This window comes from Rhinopithecus roxellana, chromosome 3 (genome assembly GCF_007565055.1).
Source record: "Rhinopithecus roxellana isolate Shanxi Qingling chromosome 3, ASM756505v1, whole genome shotgun sequence".
NCBI classification, from domain to species: Eukaryota; Metazoa; Chordata; class Mammalia; order Primates; family Cercopithecidae; genus Rhinopithecus; species Rhinopithecus roxellana.
The window spans coordinates 171987101-172000247 of NC_044551.1; the positions used below are offsets into that span (position 1 = coordinate 171987101).

The 13147-nt window shown below is 48.2% G+C and overlaps 1 pseudogene; it reads right to left on the reverse strand.

Annotated features, from left to right (window-relative positions):
- Window positions 1-1218: 1218 nt before the first annotated feature.
- Window positions 1219-2469, reverse strand: LOC104681933 (annotated as a pseudogene).
- Window positions 2470-13147: the final 10678 nt, after the last annotated feature.

A 13147-nucleotide genomic window follows, 5' to 3' on the forward strand; every position in this document is an offset into this window, starting at 1 on the left:
CATCTGAGGTCAGGAGTTTGCAACCAGCCTGGCCAACATGGTGAAGCCTCATCTCTACTAAAAGCACAAAAATTAGTTGGGCATGGTGGCGTGCAACTGTAATCCCAGCTACTTGGGAGGCTGAGGCAGGAGAATCACTTGAACCCAGGAGGCAGAGTGCAAGATCACGTCACTGCACTCCAGCCTGGGCAACAGGAGTGAAACTCCATCTCAAACAAACAAACAAACAAACAGAAAACCCACAAAAATTCCCACAGAGGAAAAACAAATCTCAAATAAAATCTACTCCTCCTTAAAAAACTTGTAGTCTCACAATAAGTTAATGCCACAAAATCTCCCCATCACTTTTCCTCACACTGCTTGTCTCCTCACTCTGATGTTTAGGAAAACTGTGGGATTTGTCTTCAGATTCTCTAGCCTCAGGAGTGTGGAAACCCATCTGGTTTGTCTCCTAATACACAATTAGTCCAGAGGGAATCCATGTACAAAACTTCTATAATAACTATATGACCTCACATCTGTGAACGTGGCAAAATAAGTCAGGTATTGCAACATGTCTTCCCTTTGTCCATTATCCACTTAATTCTTTTCCTTTCTAAGAGAATCTCTATTTCATTGGAAGTGGTGACGTGTCTAGCCCTAACAAACAAGTGAACAAACAACAGCAGCATATGACAACGACCTTCCCCAGCCTGCTTGGCAGGCAGGAGGTCATTGAGATGTGCAAAGAAGATGCTGAGTGGGGATTCTGGGAAACCCCTTGAAAGTGATAAACTCCTTTTGCCCTTCCTCTCCTCATCCTGTCGCTGGGACAGGACGAGATGGTGGGATCCCCAGCAGCCATTTTGGAAACACAGGGCTGAAAGCCTCACTCTGTGGCTGGTGGAGGAGGGATCTAGAAGGAGCCACGTTTCTGGCCTTGGACTTTCCATTCTGGAATTGTCATTATGGAAGACAAAAATAAACCCCTGTCTTGTTTAAACAGATGTAATTGGGATTTTCTGTTACCTGCAGCTGATTTAGATTCCCAGAGAAAGGCATAGCTCTTCTAACAATAGTCAAATTCTCTTCTAATTCTTCTTCTTCTTTTCAGTTTTGTTTTCTCTTTCTCTAAAAATAGTCTAAATTGGTGTGTGGAAAGAAGTGGTGCTGAAGTGACGTTCAGAGTCAGGTTCTGTTTCCTCCTATCTTGAACCTCCCCAGACATCGGCCCAGCACTCACCAGCACCGTGATGGGTGTGAGCCCCCACTAAAGAGGCTTCTCACGGCCTCCTGAACCTCCTTGTTCCTCAGGCTGTAGGTGAAGGGGTTTAGCATAGGGGTCACCACAGTGTACATGATGGTTGCTATGGTGTCCTGGGCTGAAAAGGAGTCTGGGGGTCATATGCAGATCCCCAGGACAGTTCCATAGAACAGGGTGACCACAGACAGGTGGGAGCTACATGTGGAACATGCCTTGCGCCTTCCTGTGGAAGATGGAGTCTGGGGGATGGCTGCAGCAATGCGGATGTAGGAGATCAAGATGGGTACACAAGGAGCCAGGAACAGGACCACAGCCTCCAGGAATACACGCCGATTGACGTGTTTGTGAGCAGGCGATCTTCATGAGCGGGTAGGCATCGCAGTAGAAGTGTGAAATCTCCTGGGTAGAGGAGCAGAAGGCCAGTCTGCTCATGAAGACCGTGTGGACCAGGGAGATGAGGCTGGAGCCCGCCCACACTAGCGTGGCCAGCCCCTGACTGAGCCAGGGGTGATGATGGAGCAGTCCTGCAGGGGCTGCAGATGGCCACATAGCAGTCCAGCGCCATGATGGCCAGCAGAAAGGTGTCCCCACGTTGGCAAAGGAGATGAGGAAGCACATCTGAGTCAGGCACTGGGGATAAAAGAGTGTCCATAGGCTGGGTGTGGTGGCTCACGCCTGTAATCCCAGCACTTTGGGAGGCTGAGAAGGGTGGATCACGAGGTCAGGAGATTGAGACCATCCTGGCTAACATGATGAAACCCTGTCTCTACTAAAAATACAAAAAATTAGCCAGGCGTGGTGGTGGGTGCCTGTAGTCCCAGCTACTCGGGAGGCTGAGGCAGGAGAATGGCGTGAACCCAGGAGGCGGAGCTTGCAGTGAGCTCAGATCAGGCCACTGCATTCCAGTCTGGGTGACAGAGTGAGACTCCGTCTCAAAAAAAAAAAAAAAAAACAAAAAAAAAGAGATCATCCGTGTTCCTGCCACATGGTTGGCCAGGAGCTTGGGGATCAGGTTGGTGATGAAGCAGATGTTGACAAAGGAGAGATGGGTGAAGAAGTACATGTGTGCAGGCGAGGGTTGGAGCTGATGCCCAGGATGATGAGGGTGTGACTAAGTACATACACAGGAAGAGCCAGAAGAGGGCCTGCTGCTGCCCTGAGTCACTGGTGATGCCGAGCAAGGGGAACTCGCCGACTCTTGTCTCATTCCCCTTACCCCTGGACATCTCACTGCAGCTCAGGGAGGTAGCAGGCTGCACAGACCACGGGGGAAAGGCACTCAGCAGAGCCTGGGCTTGCTTTATGTTCAGAATTAGATTGCAGTTCATTTGCAATTAGATAAATGAACAGAGCTTCAGTCTGTAACAACTGTCACTTTTTACTCAGTGCTTTTTTTTTTTTTTTTTTGAGATGGAATTTTGCTCTTATTCCCCAGGCTGGAGTACAGCAACACAGTCTCAGGCTCACTGCAACCTCTGCCTCCCAGGTTCAAGCGATTCTCCTGCCTCAGCCTTCCAAGCAGCTGGGATTACAGGCACTTGCCACTATGCCTGGCTAATTTTTGTATTTTTACTAGAGACAGGGTTTCACCATGTTGGCCAGGCTGGTCTCGAACTCCTGACCTCAGGTGATCCACCCACTCAGCCACCCAAAGTGCTGGGATTACAGGCGTGAGCCACCATGGCCGGCCAACTCAGTGTTTTTTGAGTGCCATCATGTGAAGGACTTTACATACACTATTGCTTTTAATCCCTGCCTTATAAAATAGGTAATTTATCCCCATTTTTCAGATGAAGTAACTGAGCAAATCAGAGTAAATGATTTGCTCAGTTACTTCATCTGCTGAAAAGCCTTACTCTGTTGAATCCTGAGCCTGTGCCTCAGTCATCATGCTGCAGAGGGCCAGCCTGCTTTGTTCTCAGACGCTGGGGCTGAAGGCAGCATCCCTGTCTTTGACCTTAATTCAGCCAGCATGTCCTCATCACATAACTGTGAGTGGAGGGGAGTCCATGGCAATTAGAGATGGGCCCACGTCTAAAAGCGCTGACAGTTAGATAGGCAGAGCCTAGTGTGGAAAGATGTTGGTAAACACTCCCAAAATGTGACAGTGGAAGATGTGATGAGCATATGAAGGCCTGGAGCAGGCTTTACTGACTAGAAACCTGCAGACCATGGTGTCCAGTTCTATATAAGAGTCTCTTCTAGACTGTCCGGGTTTTGGCCACTAGAAAATGTATGTTCAGGGTTGGGTGCGGTGGCTCATGCCTGTAATCCCAGCACTTTGGGAGGCCAAGGCAGGCGGATCACAAGGTCAGGAGTTCAAGATCAGCATGACCAACGTAGGGAAACCCTGTCTCTCCTAAAAATACAAAAATTAGCTGGCGTGGTGCCGCACTGTAATCCCAGCTATGCGGGAGTCTTAGGCAGGAGAATTGCTTGAATCAGGGAGGCGGAGATTGCACTGAGTCGAGATCACACCACTGCACTCCAGCCTGGATGACAGAATGAGACTCTATCTCAAAAAAAAAAAAGGGGGTGAGGGGGAGGAAAGAAAATGTATGTTTTCAGAGCCTGGAGATGCTGTTCCCAGCCTGGCCTTCCCCACTGACCAGCTGTGTGATCTTGTACTGCTCCTTCTCTGCTGTGGGCCTCACTGTGTTGTCTGCAAAGGCTTTGTATACAGTGACCTCAAAAGTCCCTAAAGGGCCAGGCCTTCACACTTTCAAGATTCCATCCTATGAAACCCAACCAACCAACCTTGCATGACCCTCGTCTTACATAGTAGAGTTTTGAGAAAGCCCAGAATTACATCCATCCATCCTGGTGCATGATACCAGCATCTCTCACCCAGGACACTACAGACATTGTTTCCACCCATGCCAGGATACTGGCTTTCCTCCCTTCAGCAGCAGGAATAAGCTGCTAAAAACACAAAGGTGGCCGGGCATGGTGGCTTACACCTGTAATCCCAGCACTTCGGGAGGCTGAAGTGGGTGGATCACTTGAGGTCAGGAGTTTGAGACCAGCCCAGCCAACATGGTGAAACCCCTTCTGTACTAAAAATACAAAAATTAGCCCAGTGTGGTGATGCAAGCCTGTAATCCCAGCTACTCAGGAGGCTGAGGCACAAGAATCTCTTGAACCCAGGAGGTGGAGGTTGCAGTGAGCTGAGATCATGCTACTGCACTCCAGCCTGGGCAACAGAGTGAGACTTCATCTCAGAACAAAACAACAAAAGCCGCAAAGGGATCCTAACACTCTTCTGCTCAAAACTCCCCAGTAGAAGCTCATCACACTCAGACTAAGGCCCAGCCTCCTGACCTCAGCCTATCTGTCCCTTCTTGGCTTGTTCCCATGACTCTTCTGACTGTATCTCCTGCCAGCCACTCAGGACTACCCTGCCCCTGGGCCTTTGCACTGGACTTTTCCCAGCTGGCATTCTCTCTGCCTGGACCTTCATGGGGCTGGTGCCCTCTTGCCATCTCTGCTTTCACTCAAATAGCACCTCCTTGGAAGGTCCTCTCTGTGCAATTTTGAGTAGCCCCTCCTTCCATAAGTCTCTCTGAATCCTGCTTTATTGTGTTTGCAGCATATATCTCTGTGCAAGGTGGTCCTGTTCACTGACTCTTTTATGGCCTGTTTCCCCTATGAGGCTGTGCTCTCCTGAGAACAGGGTTGCATCTGTCTCACTCGCTGTTGTGTCCTCAGTGACAGGAACAATACCTGGCACATGGTAGGTGCTCAATATATTCATCAAATAAAAGAATAAACTATTACAAAGGCATTGTACATCAAAATCTACTTGTGTAAAGTGCAGACATGGTGTTTGATGAGAAATGTTTGGGGCCAGGTGCAGTGGCTCGTGCCTGTAATTCCAGCCCTTTGGGAGGCCGAGGCGGCCAGATTACCTGAGGTCAGGAGTTCAAGACCAGCTTGGCCAACGTAGTGAAACCTGTCTCTACTAAAAATACAAAAATTAGCTGGAGGGCATCGTGGCGGGCACATGTAGTACCAGCTACTTGGAAGGCTGAGGCAGGAGAGTCACCAGGAGGTGGAGGTTGCAGTGAGCTGAGATTGTGCCATTGCACTCCAGCCTGGGCGACAGAGCGAGACTCCGTCTCAAAAAAAAAAAAAAGTTTGGAATACGTTTAAGAAATAAAATGATCACTTAAAGCATGAAGTGCAGGCCTTTCTAAGTGAGCGGAGGAGAGGGAGGCAGTGTCGAGTCAGTGTCAGTGTGGGAAGGTCCACGGTTGCATGTCAACAGGAGCTTCCTCAGCTACATCTGTGGGAAGGATGACTGTGTGGCCTGCGTATGATCCAGGACCTGTGACTCGTGTAGACCGGAGAGGCACACTAGCTCCTATGAGCCAGACCTGGCCTGCAGGTGTATTTAGTTTGGACACTTCATGTTTTACAAAACATTTCACATGGGCTGACATTTTAAAAAACAAAGATTCCAGATAAAATCTGCATTTCTGGTTCTTGGTAAATAGGCAGACCTAGTAACACTGGACTCCTGTCCTTGCAGCACTGCAAATCAGTTGGAAAATACTCACTGAACACTCACTATGCAAAACACAAGCCCTGGGCTTAGCTCTGTGTGGAGTCCCGGTGTATCCCTTAGAGCCGGCCTCTGTGGGAGGTTTGTGATGTCCTCATTTTGCTTGAGGCAGGGGAGGCACAGCAGAGTCCAGGGACTCCCCTGGGGTGGCAGAGCTGCGGACCGCCTCTCCAGGCTGCCCTGTGCTGGCAGATTTTTATCAAAGTGTTTGCTGTCTGTTCTGGCCCCAGGAATCACCTGGGAAAAGTTGACTCACATTCCATGTGGTTTCCTTTCTGGGGTCTACTGGAAACTATCATGATTTCTTGAAATTTCCTTATCCCCAGAAAGTCTAAACTCTGAAAGATTTTTCTTTTCTTTTTTTTTTTTTTGAGACGGAGTCTCGCTCTGCCACCCAGGCTAGAGTGCAGTGGCCGGATCTCAGCTCACTGCAAGCTCCGCCTCCTGGGTTTAGGCCATTCTCCTGCCTCAGCCTCCAGGGTAGCTGGGACTACAGGCGCCCGCCACGTCGCCCGGCTAGTTTTTTGTATTTTTTAGTAGAGACGGGGTTTCACCGTGTTAGCCAGGATGGTCTGGATCTCCTGACCTCGTGATCCGCCCGTCTCGGCCTCCCAAAGTGCTGGGATTACAGGCTTGAGCCACCGCGCCCGGCCTCTGAAAGATTTTTCAAAGCTAAAATGAAGAATTTGTAGAATTCAGTAGGTTAGGGAAAGCTTACTTTGACTTTAGACACAGAGTTGTTCATGTCTACAATTTTAAGCAAAACAAAACACAGCACTTTGGGAGGCCGAGGTGGGCGGATCACAAGGTCAGGAGATCAAGACCACGGTGAAACCCCGTCTCTACTAAAAATACAAAAAATTAGCCGGGCGCGGTGGCGGGCGCCTGTAGTCCCAGCTACTCAGGAGGCTGAGGCAGGAGAATGGCATGATCCCGGGAGGCGGAGCTTGCAGTGAGCCGAGACTGCGCCTCTGCACTCCAGCCAGCGGGACAGAGCGAGACTCCATCTCAAAAAACAAAACAAAACAAAACAAAACATCCACTTGGAACCTTAACCTACTGCTGTCAGCATTCTGTCCCATCCCCTCCCTCCCTCCTGCCCTCCTGCCCCACAAGGCAGTTCTTCATGTCACAGTAGTTTATTGACCTATTTTGCTTTGAATGATGTTTTCAACTAAAATCTTGTTTTAGATACGATTTCTCAAGACTAGTTTTTGTCTTGTTATGATAAATGTTAAAGACATAGGCAGGGCGTGGTGGCTTATGCCTGTAATCCCAGCACTTTGGGAGGCTGAGGCGGGCTGATCACCTGAGCCTGGCCAACATGTTGAAACCCCATCTCTACTAAAAATTAAAAAAAAAAAAAAAAAAGCCAGGTATGGTGGCAGTCACCTATAATTCCAGCTACTTGGGAGACTGAGGCAGGAGGATCACTTGAACCCGGGAGGTGGAGGTTACAATGAGCTGAGATCGTGCCACATAGGTGAATTTTAAAGCAAGAGAAATTACTTGAAACAACTGGATCACCAAGCAGTTTTTGGTATTATGTTCTATAGGGAATTTGTGTTGTAATTATGCTTTTTTAGTGTGGGATTTGACTGGCACCATAGAGTGTGAATTCTTTTCTTTTCTTTCCTTTTTTTTGAAACAGGGTCTTACTCTGTAACTCACACTGGAGTACAGTGGCACAATCATAGCTCACTGCAGCCTCCAACTCCTGGGCTCAAGCAATCCTCCTGCCTCAGCCTCCTGAGTATCTGGGACTACAGGCATGCACCACTATGCCCCATTAATTTTTTATTTTTATTTTTGGTAGAGATTGGGTCTTACTGTTTTGCCCAAGCTGGTATTGAGCTCTGGTTCCAAGCAGTCCTCCTGCCTCGGCCTCCCAGAGTGCTGGGATTACAGGTGTAAGCCACCATGACCTGAGTGTAAATTCTTAAGGGACATCTGTAGCTACTTCCATTGCAAAGTCAAGTAGTAGAGAACAGGGACCAGACTCTGCCATCCAGGAAGCGCTAACTAGACTCACAGTTGATAATGCTGTTTAAAGCCAAGAAGGTGTGGGGAGAATTGAGACGGGTTGGAAATTCATGAGCAGTAGTCATGGGAAGTGGCGCCTGGCTTGTGTGGACTGTGAGATCATAGAATGCACTTACACATGTTTTCTTTTAAAAATCCACATTGCTGGCTGGGTGCGGTGGCTCACAGCTGTAATCCCAACACTTTGGGAGGCCGAGGCAGGTGGATCATGAGGTCAGAAGTTCGAGACCAGCCTGGCCAATATGGTGAAACCCCATCTCTACTAAAAACACGCGCACACATACACATAAAAATAGCTGGGCGTGGTGGCGCATGCCTGTAATCCCAGCTACTCTGGAGGCTGAGGCAGAAGAATTGCCTGAACCTGGGAGGCGGAAGTTGCAGTGAGCCAAGATCATACCACTGCACTCCAGCCTGGGCAACAGAGCAAGACTCCATCTCAAAAAAAAAAAAAAAGAAAAATCCACATTGCTTACTGTGTTGTTTAGTAGTCTTACATGAAAATGTTAAATGCCCTGTCTGTCTGTGCAGGGCCCTCTCCATGGCTCCCATCCCGTCCCCAGTACCTCCATGCCTGGCAGGGGTGGAGGCAGAGGAAGGCAGGTGACTCTGCAACTCCTTACCTCACCCTGGCTCATGGTTAGTCGAGAAACGGATTTGATTCCTGAGCAAATTGCTCTTCTCTGTTTCCTCCTCTACCCGGTGGGGGCGCTATGGTGAGGAGCAGGGAGAGGGTGTATTTACTGCCTGCACAGTACTGGTAGGGCAGATGGCAGGGAGTTATAGCTACAGCCGCTGCATCCTTTTTTCGGCTCCCATAAGCGGTGGTGTGGGACACTGAGAGAAGCAACCTGGAGGCCTGCCCCTTGTGCTGAGAAGTCCTCAGGTAGAAGCTGATGTGACAGGAGGCGTGAGTCTGCTAAACTCACATCCACATGGTGTCTTTGCCTGAGCCACTTTGCCATCCTGGTGTCCCCTGGTCTTACCTGGCTGCCTGTGCTGATCTTAATTCCTTTCCTGATTCCAGCACTCACACCTTCATTTCCTCCGGGAGCTGACAGAGGTGGTTGCCCCACCCAGAGCAGGGAAGGTGCAGCAGGGAATGTGGCAGGGTGTGGCGTGGTTCACCTCTCACCCTTGGGAAAATCCTTTTCTTTGGAACATCTCTGGAGGTGACAGTGCTCCCCTTGCATGGCCACAGCGATGGGCACCTGCTCCTTCCCACAGCAGGCTGCTCCTTCTTGAACTTCTTGGTTCAAAAGTGTCCGTGAATCGGTGCCTCATGGTCATCCTGAGGTCTTATTTGTTGGCTTGTGGGGTTGTTGTTTGAAGCAAACTTGATCAAGTCATTGTGTGGAAGGCAAGGTCTTGCTTTGAGGATGTGGCATCTGCAGTTACCTGAGCGAGGTTGGACATATCGGGGCCACAGTACCTGTTACTGAATTTTGTACCTTGTGTTCCATATGGAGTTAATGAGGAAGCACAGCACTCACAGGCCATGATCGAATAACAGCTAAAAATGTCTAGCTGCCTCAAATGTGTGAAGATTTGTGCTTGCGTTACCTGACTTAGCTTTCCGCAGCCCTGTGAGGGAGGCGGGTAGGACAGCAGGTGCAATCACCTATAGGTCCAGAGCCAAAGCTCAGCAAGTTTGAGAGGAAGTCATCTGGTTATAGACTTGCAGGATCTATAACCCTGCAAGTTAGGGAGAGAAGAGTGGCAGCCTTCTCTCCCTCACTGCTCTGGGGCGGGGGAGCAATACCTGGGGTCCTGGGCAGCTCAGTCTGTCTTCGTATCCTCTGGGCTGGAGCACAATCCCTTTCCATCAGTATGTAGGGGTTTTATGGCCCCTGCCATAGAGTGAACCCCCAGAGTTCCTATTACAGGCAACCCACAGGGGGATTTGTCTGGGTTCTGCAGATCACGGTAGAATCCACCTCCCCAGGGGCTGAAGAAGAAAGGAAGATTAGTGTTCACATTGCAGGTCGGGTTGTAGGGTTTTTCTTGTTGAAACTTTCAAGGATACTTCAATCCCTGGCTGGGATGTGAGCCCCCCTAAAGCTCACACTGAAGAGGGCTGACCATGTCCTTTCCAAATATTCTTTTTTCCATTTTATGCTCATCAAAAATTTGAGTAAAGTGGTTAAGTATCTACCTTATCCTCTGATTATTCAGAATATGTATTTTAGGGGATTGGTTAGAATGGTAAAAGATGTTAGGAACCAGCTGTCACGTAATGGGGTGATTGTGCCAGGAAATAGGGCTTGGTCGGTGGCCTGTGTCAGGTTGGATGGATCTGAGTGTTGGGGATTAGGATTCCCAGTCCCCTTGTTGTTTACTGGGGTCACGGTCTACCTTACTGGCTTCCGTGGGGTCGTTTGATGCTGTAAGCAATTTTGACAGTCATTGTGGTTACTTCTGTGGCTATACTTAGGGGGTTATCAAAGTCTCTATTGACCAGAGCCTGGAACTCCTGTGATAAAAATTTCTCATCATGTTCTGCTTGGAGAATTAGGAAGCCACATACTTGAGATTTGTTCTGGTTCTGATACTGGCTGAGATCAATGCATTTATGAAATAAACCATACCAAGGATGTCATGATGACCTTCTTGTTTATGTGTCACATGAAGCACATTCCTCAGAAGTTAATTGGTGATCTTTCCGGTCTTGGTTTCTGGATTAGATCTAGGCACACAATCCAGAAACATCCAGACTTTCCTTTTTTTGGTCCGCAGTCACTGGAGTCCCTGGGCACAGTGTGGGAGTCAGCCCCCTCCACCCAACTTAATGAGTGAGGAAGGAAGAGGGAAGAAATGTGCATAACTTCATTATTCCTCCATTTTTATCTCTTTTTAGCTCATAGGACTTAATGGTGAAGCCCAAGATCAATTAAGAGTAGCAGGTTATCAGGCCGGGCACGGTGGCTCATGCCTGTAATCCCAGCACTTTGGGAGGCTGAGGCAGGTGGATCACCTGAGGTCAGGAGTTCAAGACCAGCCTGGCCAACATGGTGAAATCCCGTCTCTACAAAAATACAAAAAAAAATTAGCTGGGCTTGATGGCAGATGCCTGTAATCCCAGCTACTCAGGAGGCTGAGGCAGGAGAATCACTTGAACCAAGGAGGTAGAGATAGCGGTGAGCCAGGATCATACCATTGCACTCCAGCCTGCGTGACAGAGCAAGATTCCATCTCAAAAAAAAAAAAAAAGAGTAGCCAGGTTATCAAAAGGGTCCCCCAGGAACATCTACCACATCCCCTTTATCTCCTAGGGACCCACCTGTTGAGTGGTTCAGCTCTTGCTTCCAGAAATGAGTCAGAAGATGACTCTTTCGGTTAACTCAGTGGCCATGGTACATCCTGGAAAGATTTTCTTCCATCCTGTTACTTCATGTCCTAGCTCATTGAAGGGCTGGCTGGCAAGCACTGTATGTCATATCATCTGGGATCATTACAATGTCAGCAGCGTTTAAATGGACAGCATCTGGGCTGGGTGCGGCGGGTCACACCTGTAATTTCAGCTCTTTGGGAGGCCGAAGCGGGCAGAACACTGGAGGTGAGGAGTTTGAGACCAGCCTGGTCAACATGGTGAAACCCCATCTCTACTAAAATTAGCCAGGCGTGGTGGTGAGCACCTGTAATCCCAGCTACTCAGGAGGCTGAGGCAGGAGAATCACTTGAACCCGGGAGGCGGAAGTTGCAGTGAGCTGAGGTCGTGACATTGCACTCCAGCCTGGGTGACAGAAGGAGATTCTGTCTCAAAAAAATAAATAAATAAAATAAAATAAATGCACAGCATCTGAATCTTTCCCATTTCATTCCTGGAGATCATTAAAACCCACGTCTCCTGAGTTTATTTCTGTCTGTGACAGTTTCTCAATTTTTCCTTGTTTTTTTGTGACCCTAACACTTCTGAAGAGTCCTGGTTAAGAATTTTGTACAATGTCTTTCTATTAGCTGTTTTCTAATTTTTCTCATGATTAGACTGTGCAGGGGAAGATCACCTCCAACTTCCCCTTACCTCTTATGTGGGCTCTCAGACTGGATCTAGGAACCAAATGGACACCAAGCAGATTGACAAGAGAAAAGGATACAAAACTGATCAGTTTTACATGTCATGGTGCAAAAATAATTGCGGTTTTGGCATTGTTGAAATTTGCCATTTGATATTGGAATACATTCTTAAATAAATGTGGTTATGTTATACATCATTTTAATGCACATTTCTTTTTTTGGCTAATGACATTACTTGCTGTTTATTTTATGTTTATTCTAGACTATGAAAGTGATGTTAGACAAAAAGTAGATTTGAGCAATTTTACTATTCGAGTTCAAAATAGGTTGTAAAGCAGTGGAGACAACTCTCAAACATCAACAATGCATGTGGTCCAGGAACTGCTAATGAATGTACAGTGCAGTGGTGGTTCAAGAAGTTTTGCAAAGAAGACAAGAGCCTTGAAGATGAGGAGCGTAGTGGCTGGCCGTGGGAAGTTGACAACGACCAATTGAGAGCAATCATGGAAACTGATCCTTTTTTTTTTTTTTTTTTTTTTTTTTTTTTTTTTTTTTTTGAGACGGAGTCTCGCTCTGTCGCCCAGGCTGGAGTGCAGTGGCCGGATCTCAGCTCACTGCAAGCTCCGCCTCCCGGGTTTACGCCATTCTCCTGCCTCAGCCTCCCGAGTAGCTGGACTACAGGCGCCCGCCACCTCGCCCGGCTAGTTTTCTGTATTTTTTAGTAGAGACGGGGTTTCACCGTGTTAGCCAGGATGGTCTCGATCTCCTGAGCTCGTGATCCGCCCGTCTCGGCCTCCCAAAGTGCTGGGATTACAGGCTTGAGCCACCGCGCCCGGCCGGAAACTGATCCTTTTATAACTACACGAGAAGTTGCCGAAGAACTCAATGTCGACCGTTCTACAGTGGTTTGGCATTTGAAGCAAATTGGAAAAGTGAAAACACTCAAAAAGTGGGTACCTCGAGCTGAGTGAAAATTTAACAAATCATTATTTTTAAGTGTTCTTTTATTCTACGCAACAATAATGAACTCTTTCTCCATCGAATTGTAGCATGCGACCAAAAGTGGATTTTATATGACAATCAGCCACCACCAGCTCAGTGGCTGGACGACCAAGAAGAAGCTTCAAAGCACTTTCTAAAGCCAAACTTGGACCAAAGGAAGGACATGGCCACTGCTTGGTGGTGTGCCACCGGTCTGATCCACTACAGCTTTCTGAATCCCAGCCTAACCATTACATCTGAAAAGCTTGCTCAGCAAATCGACAAGAAGCACCAAAAACTGC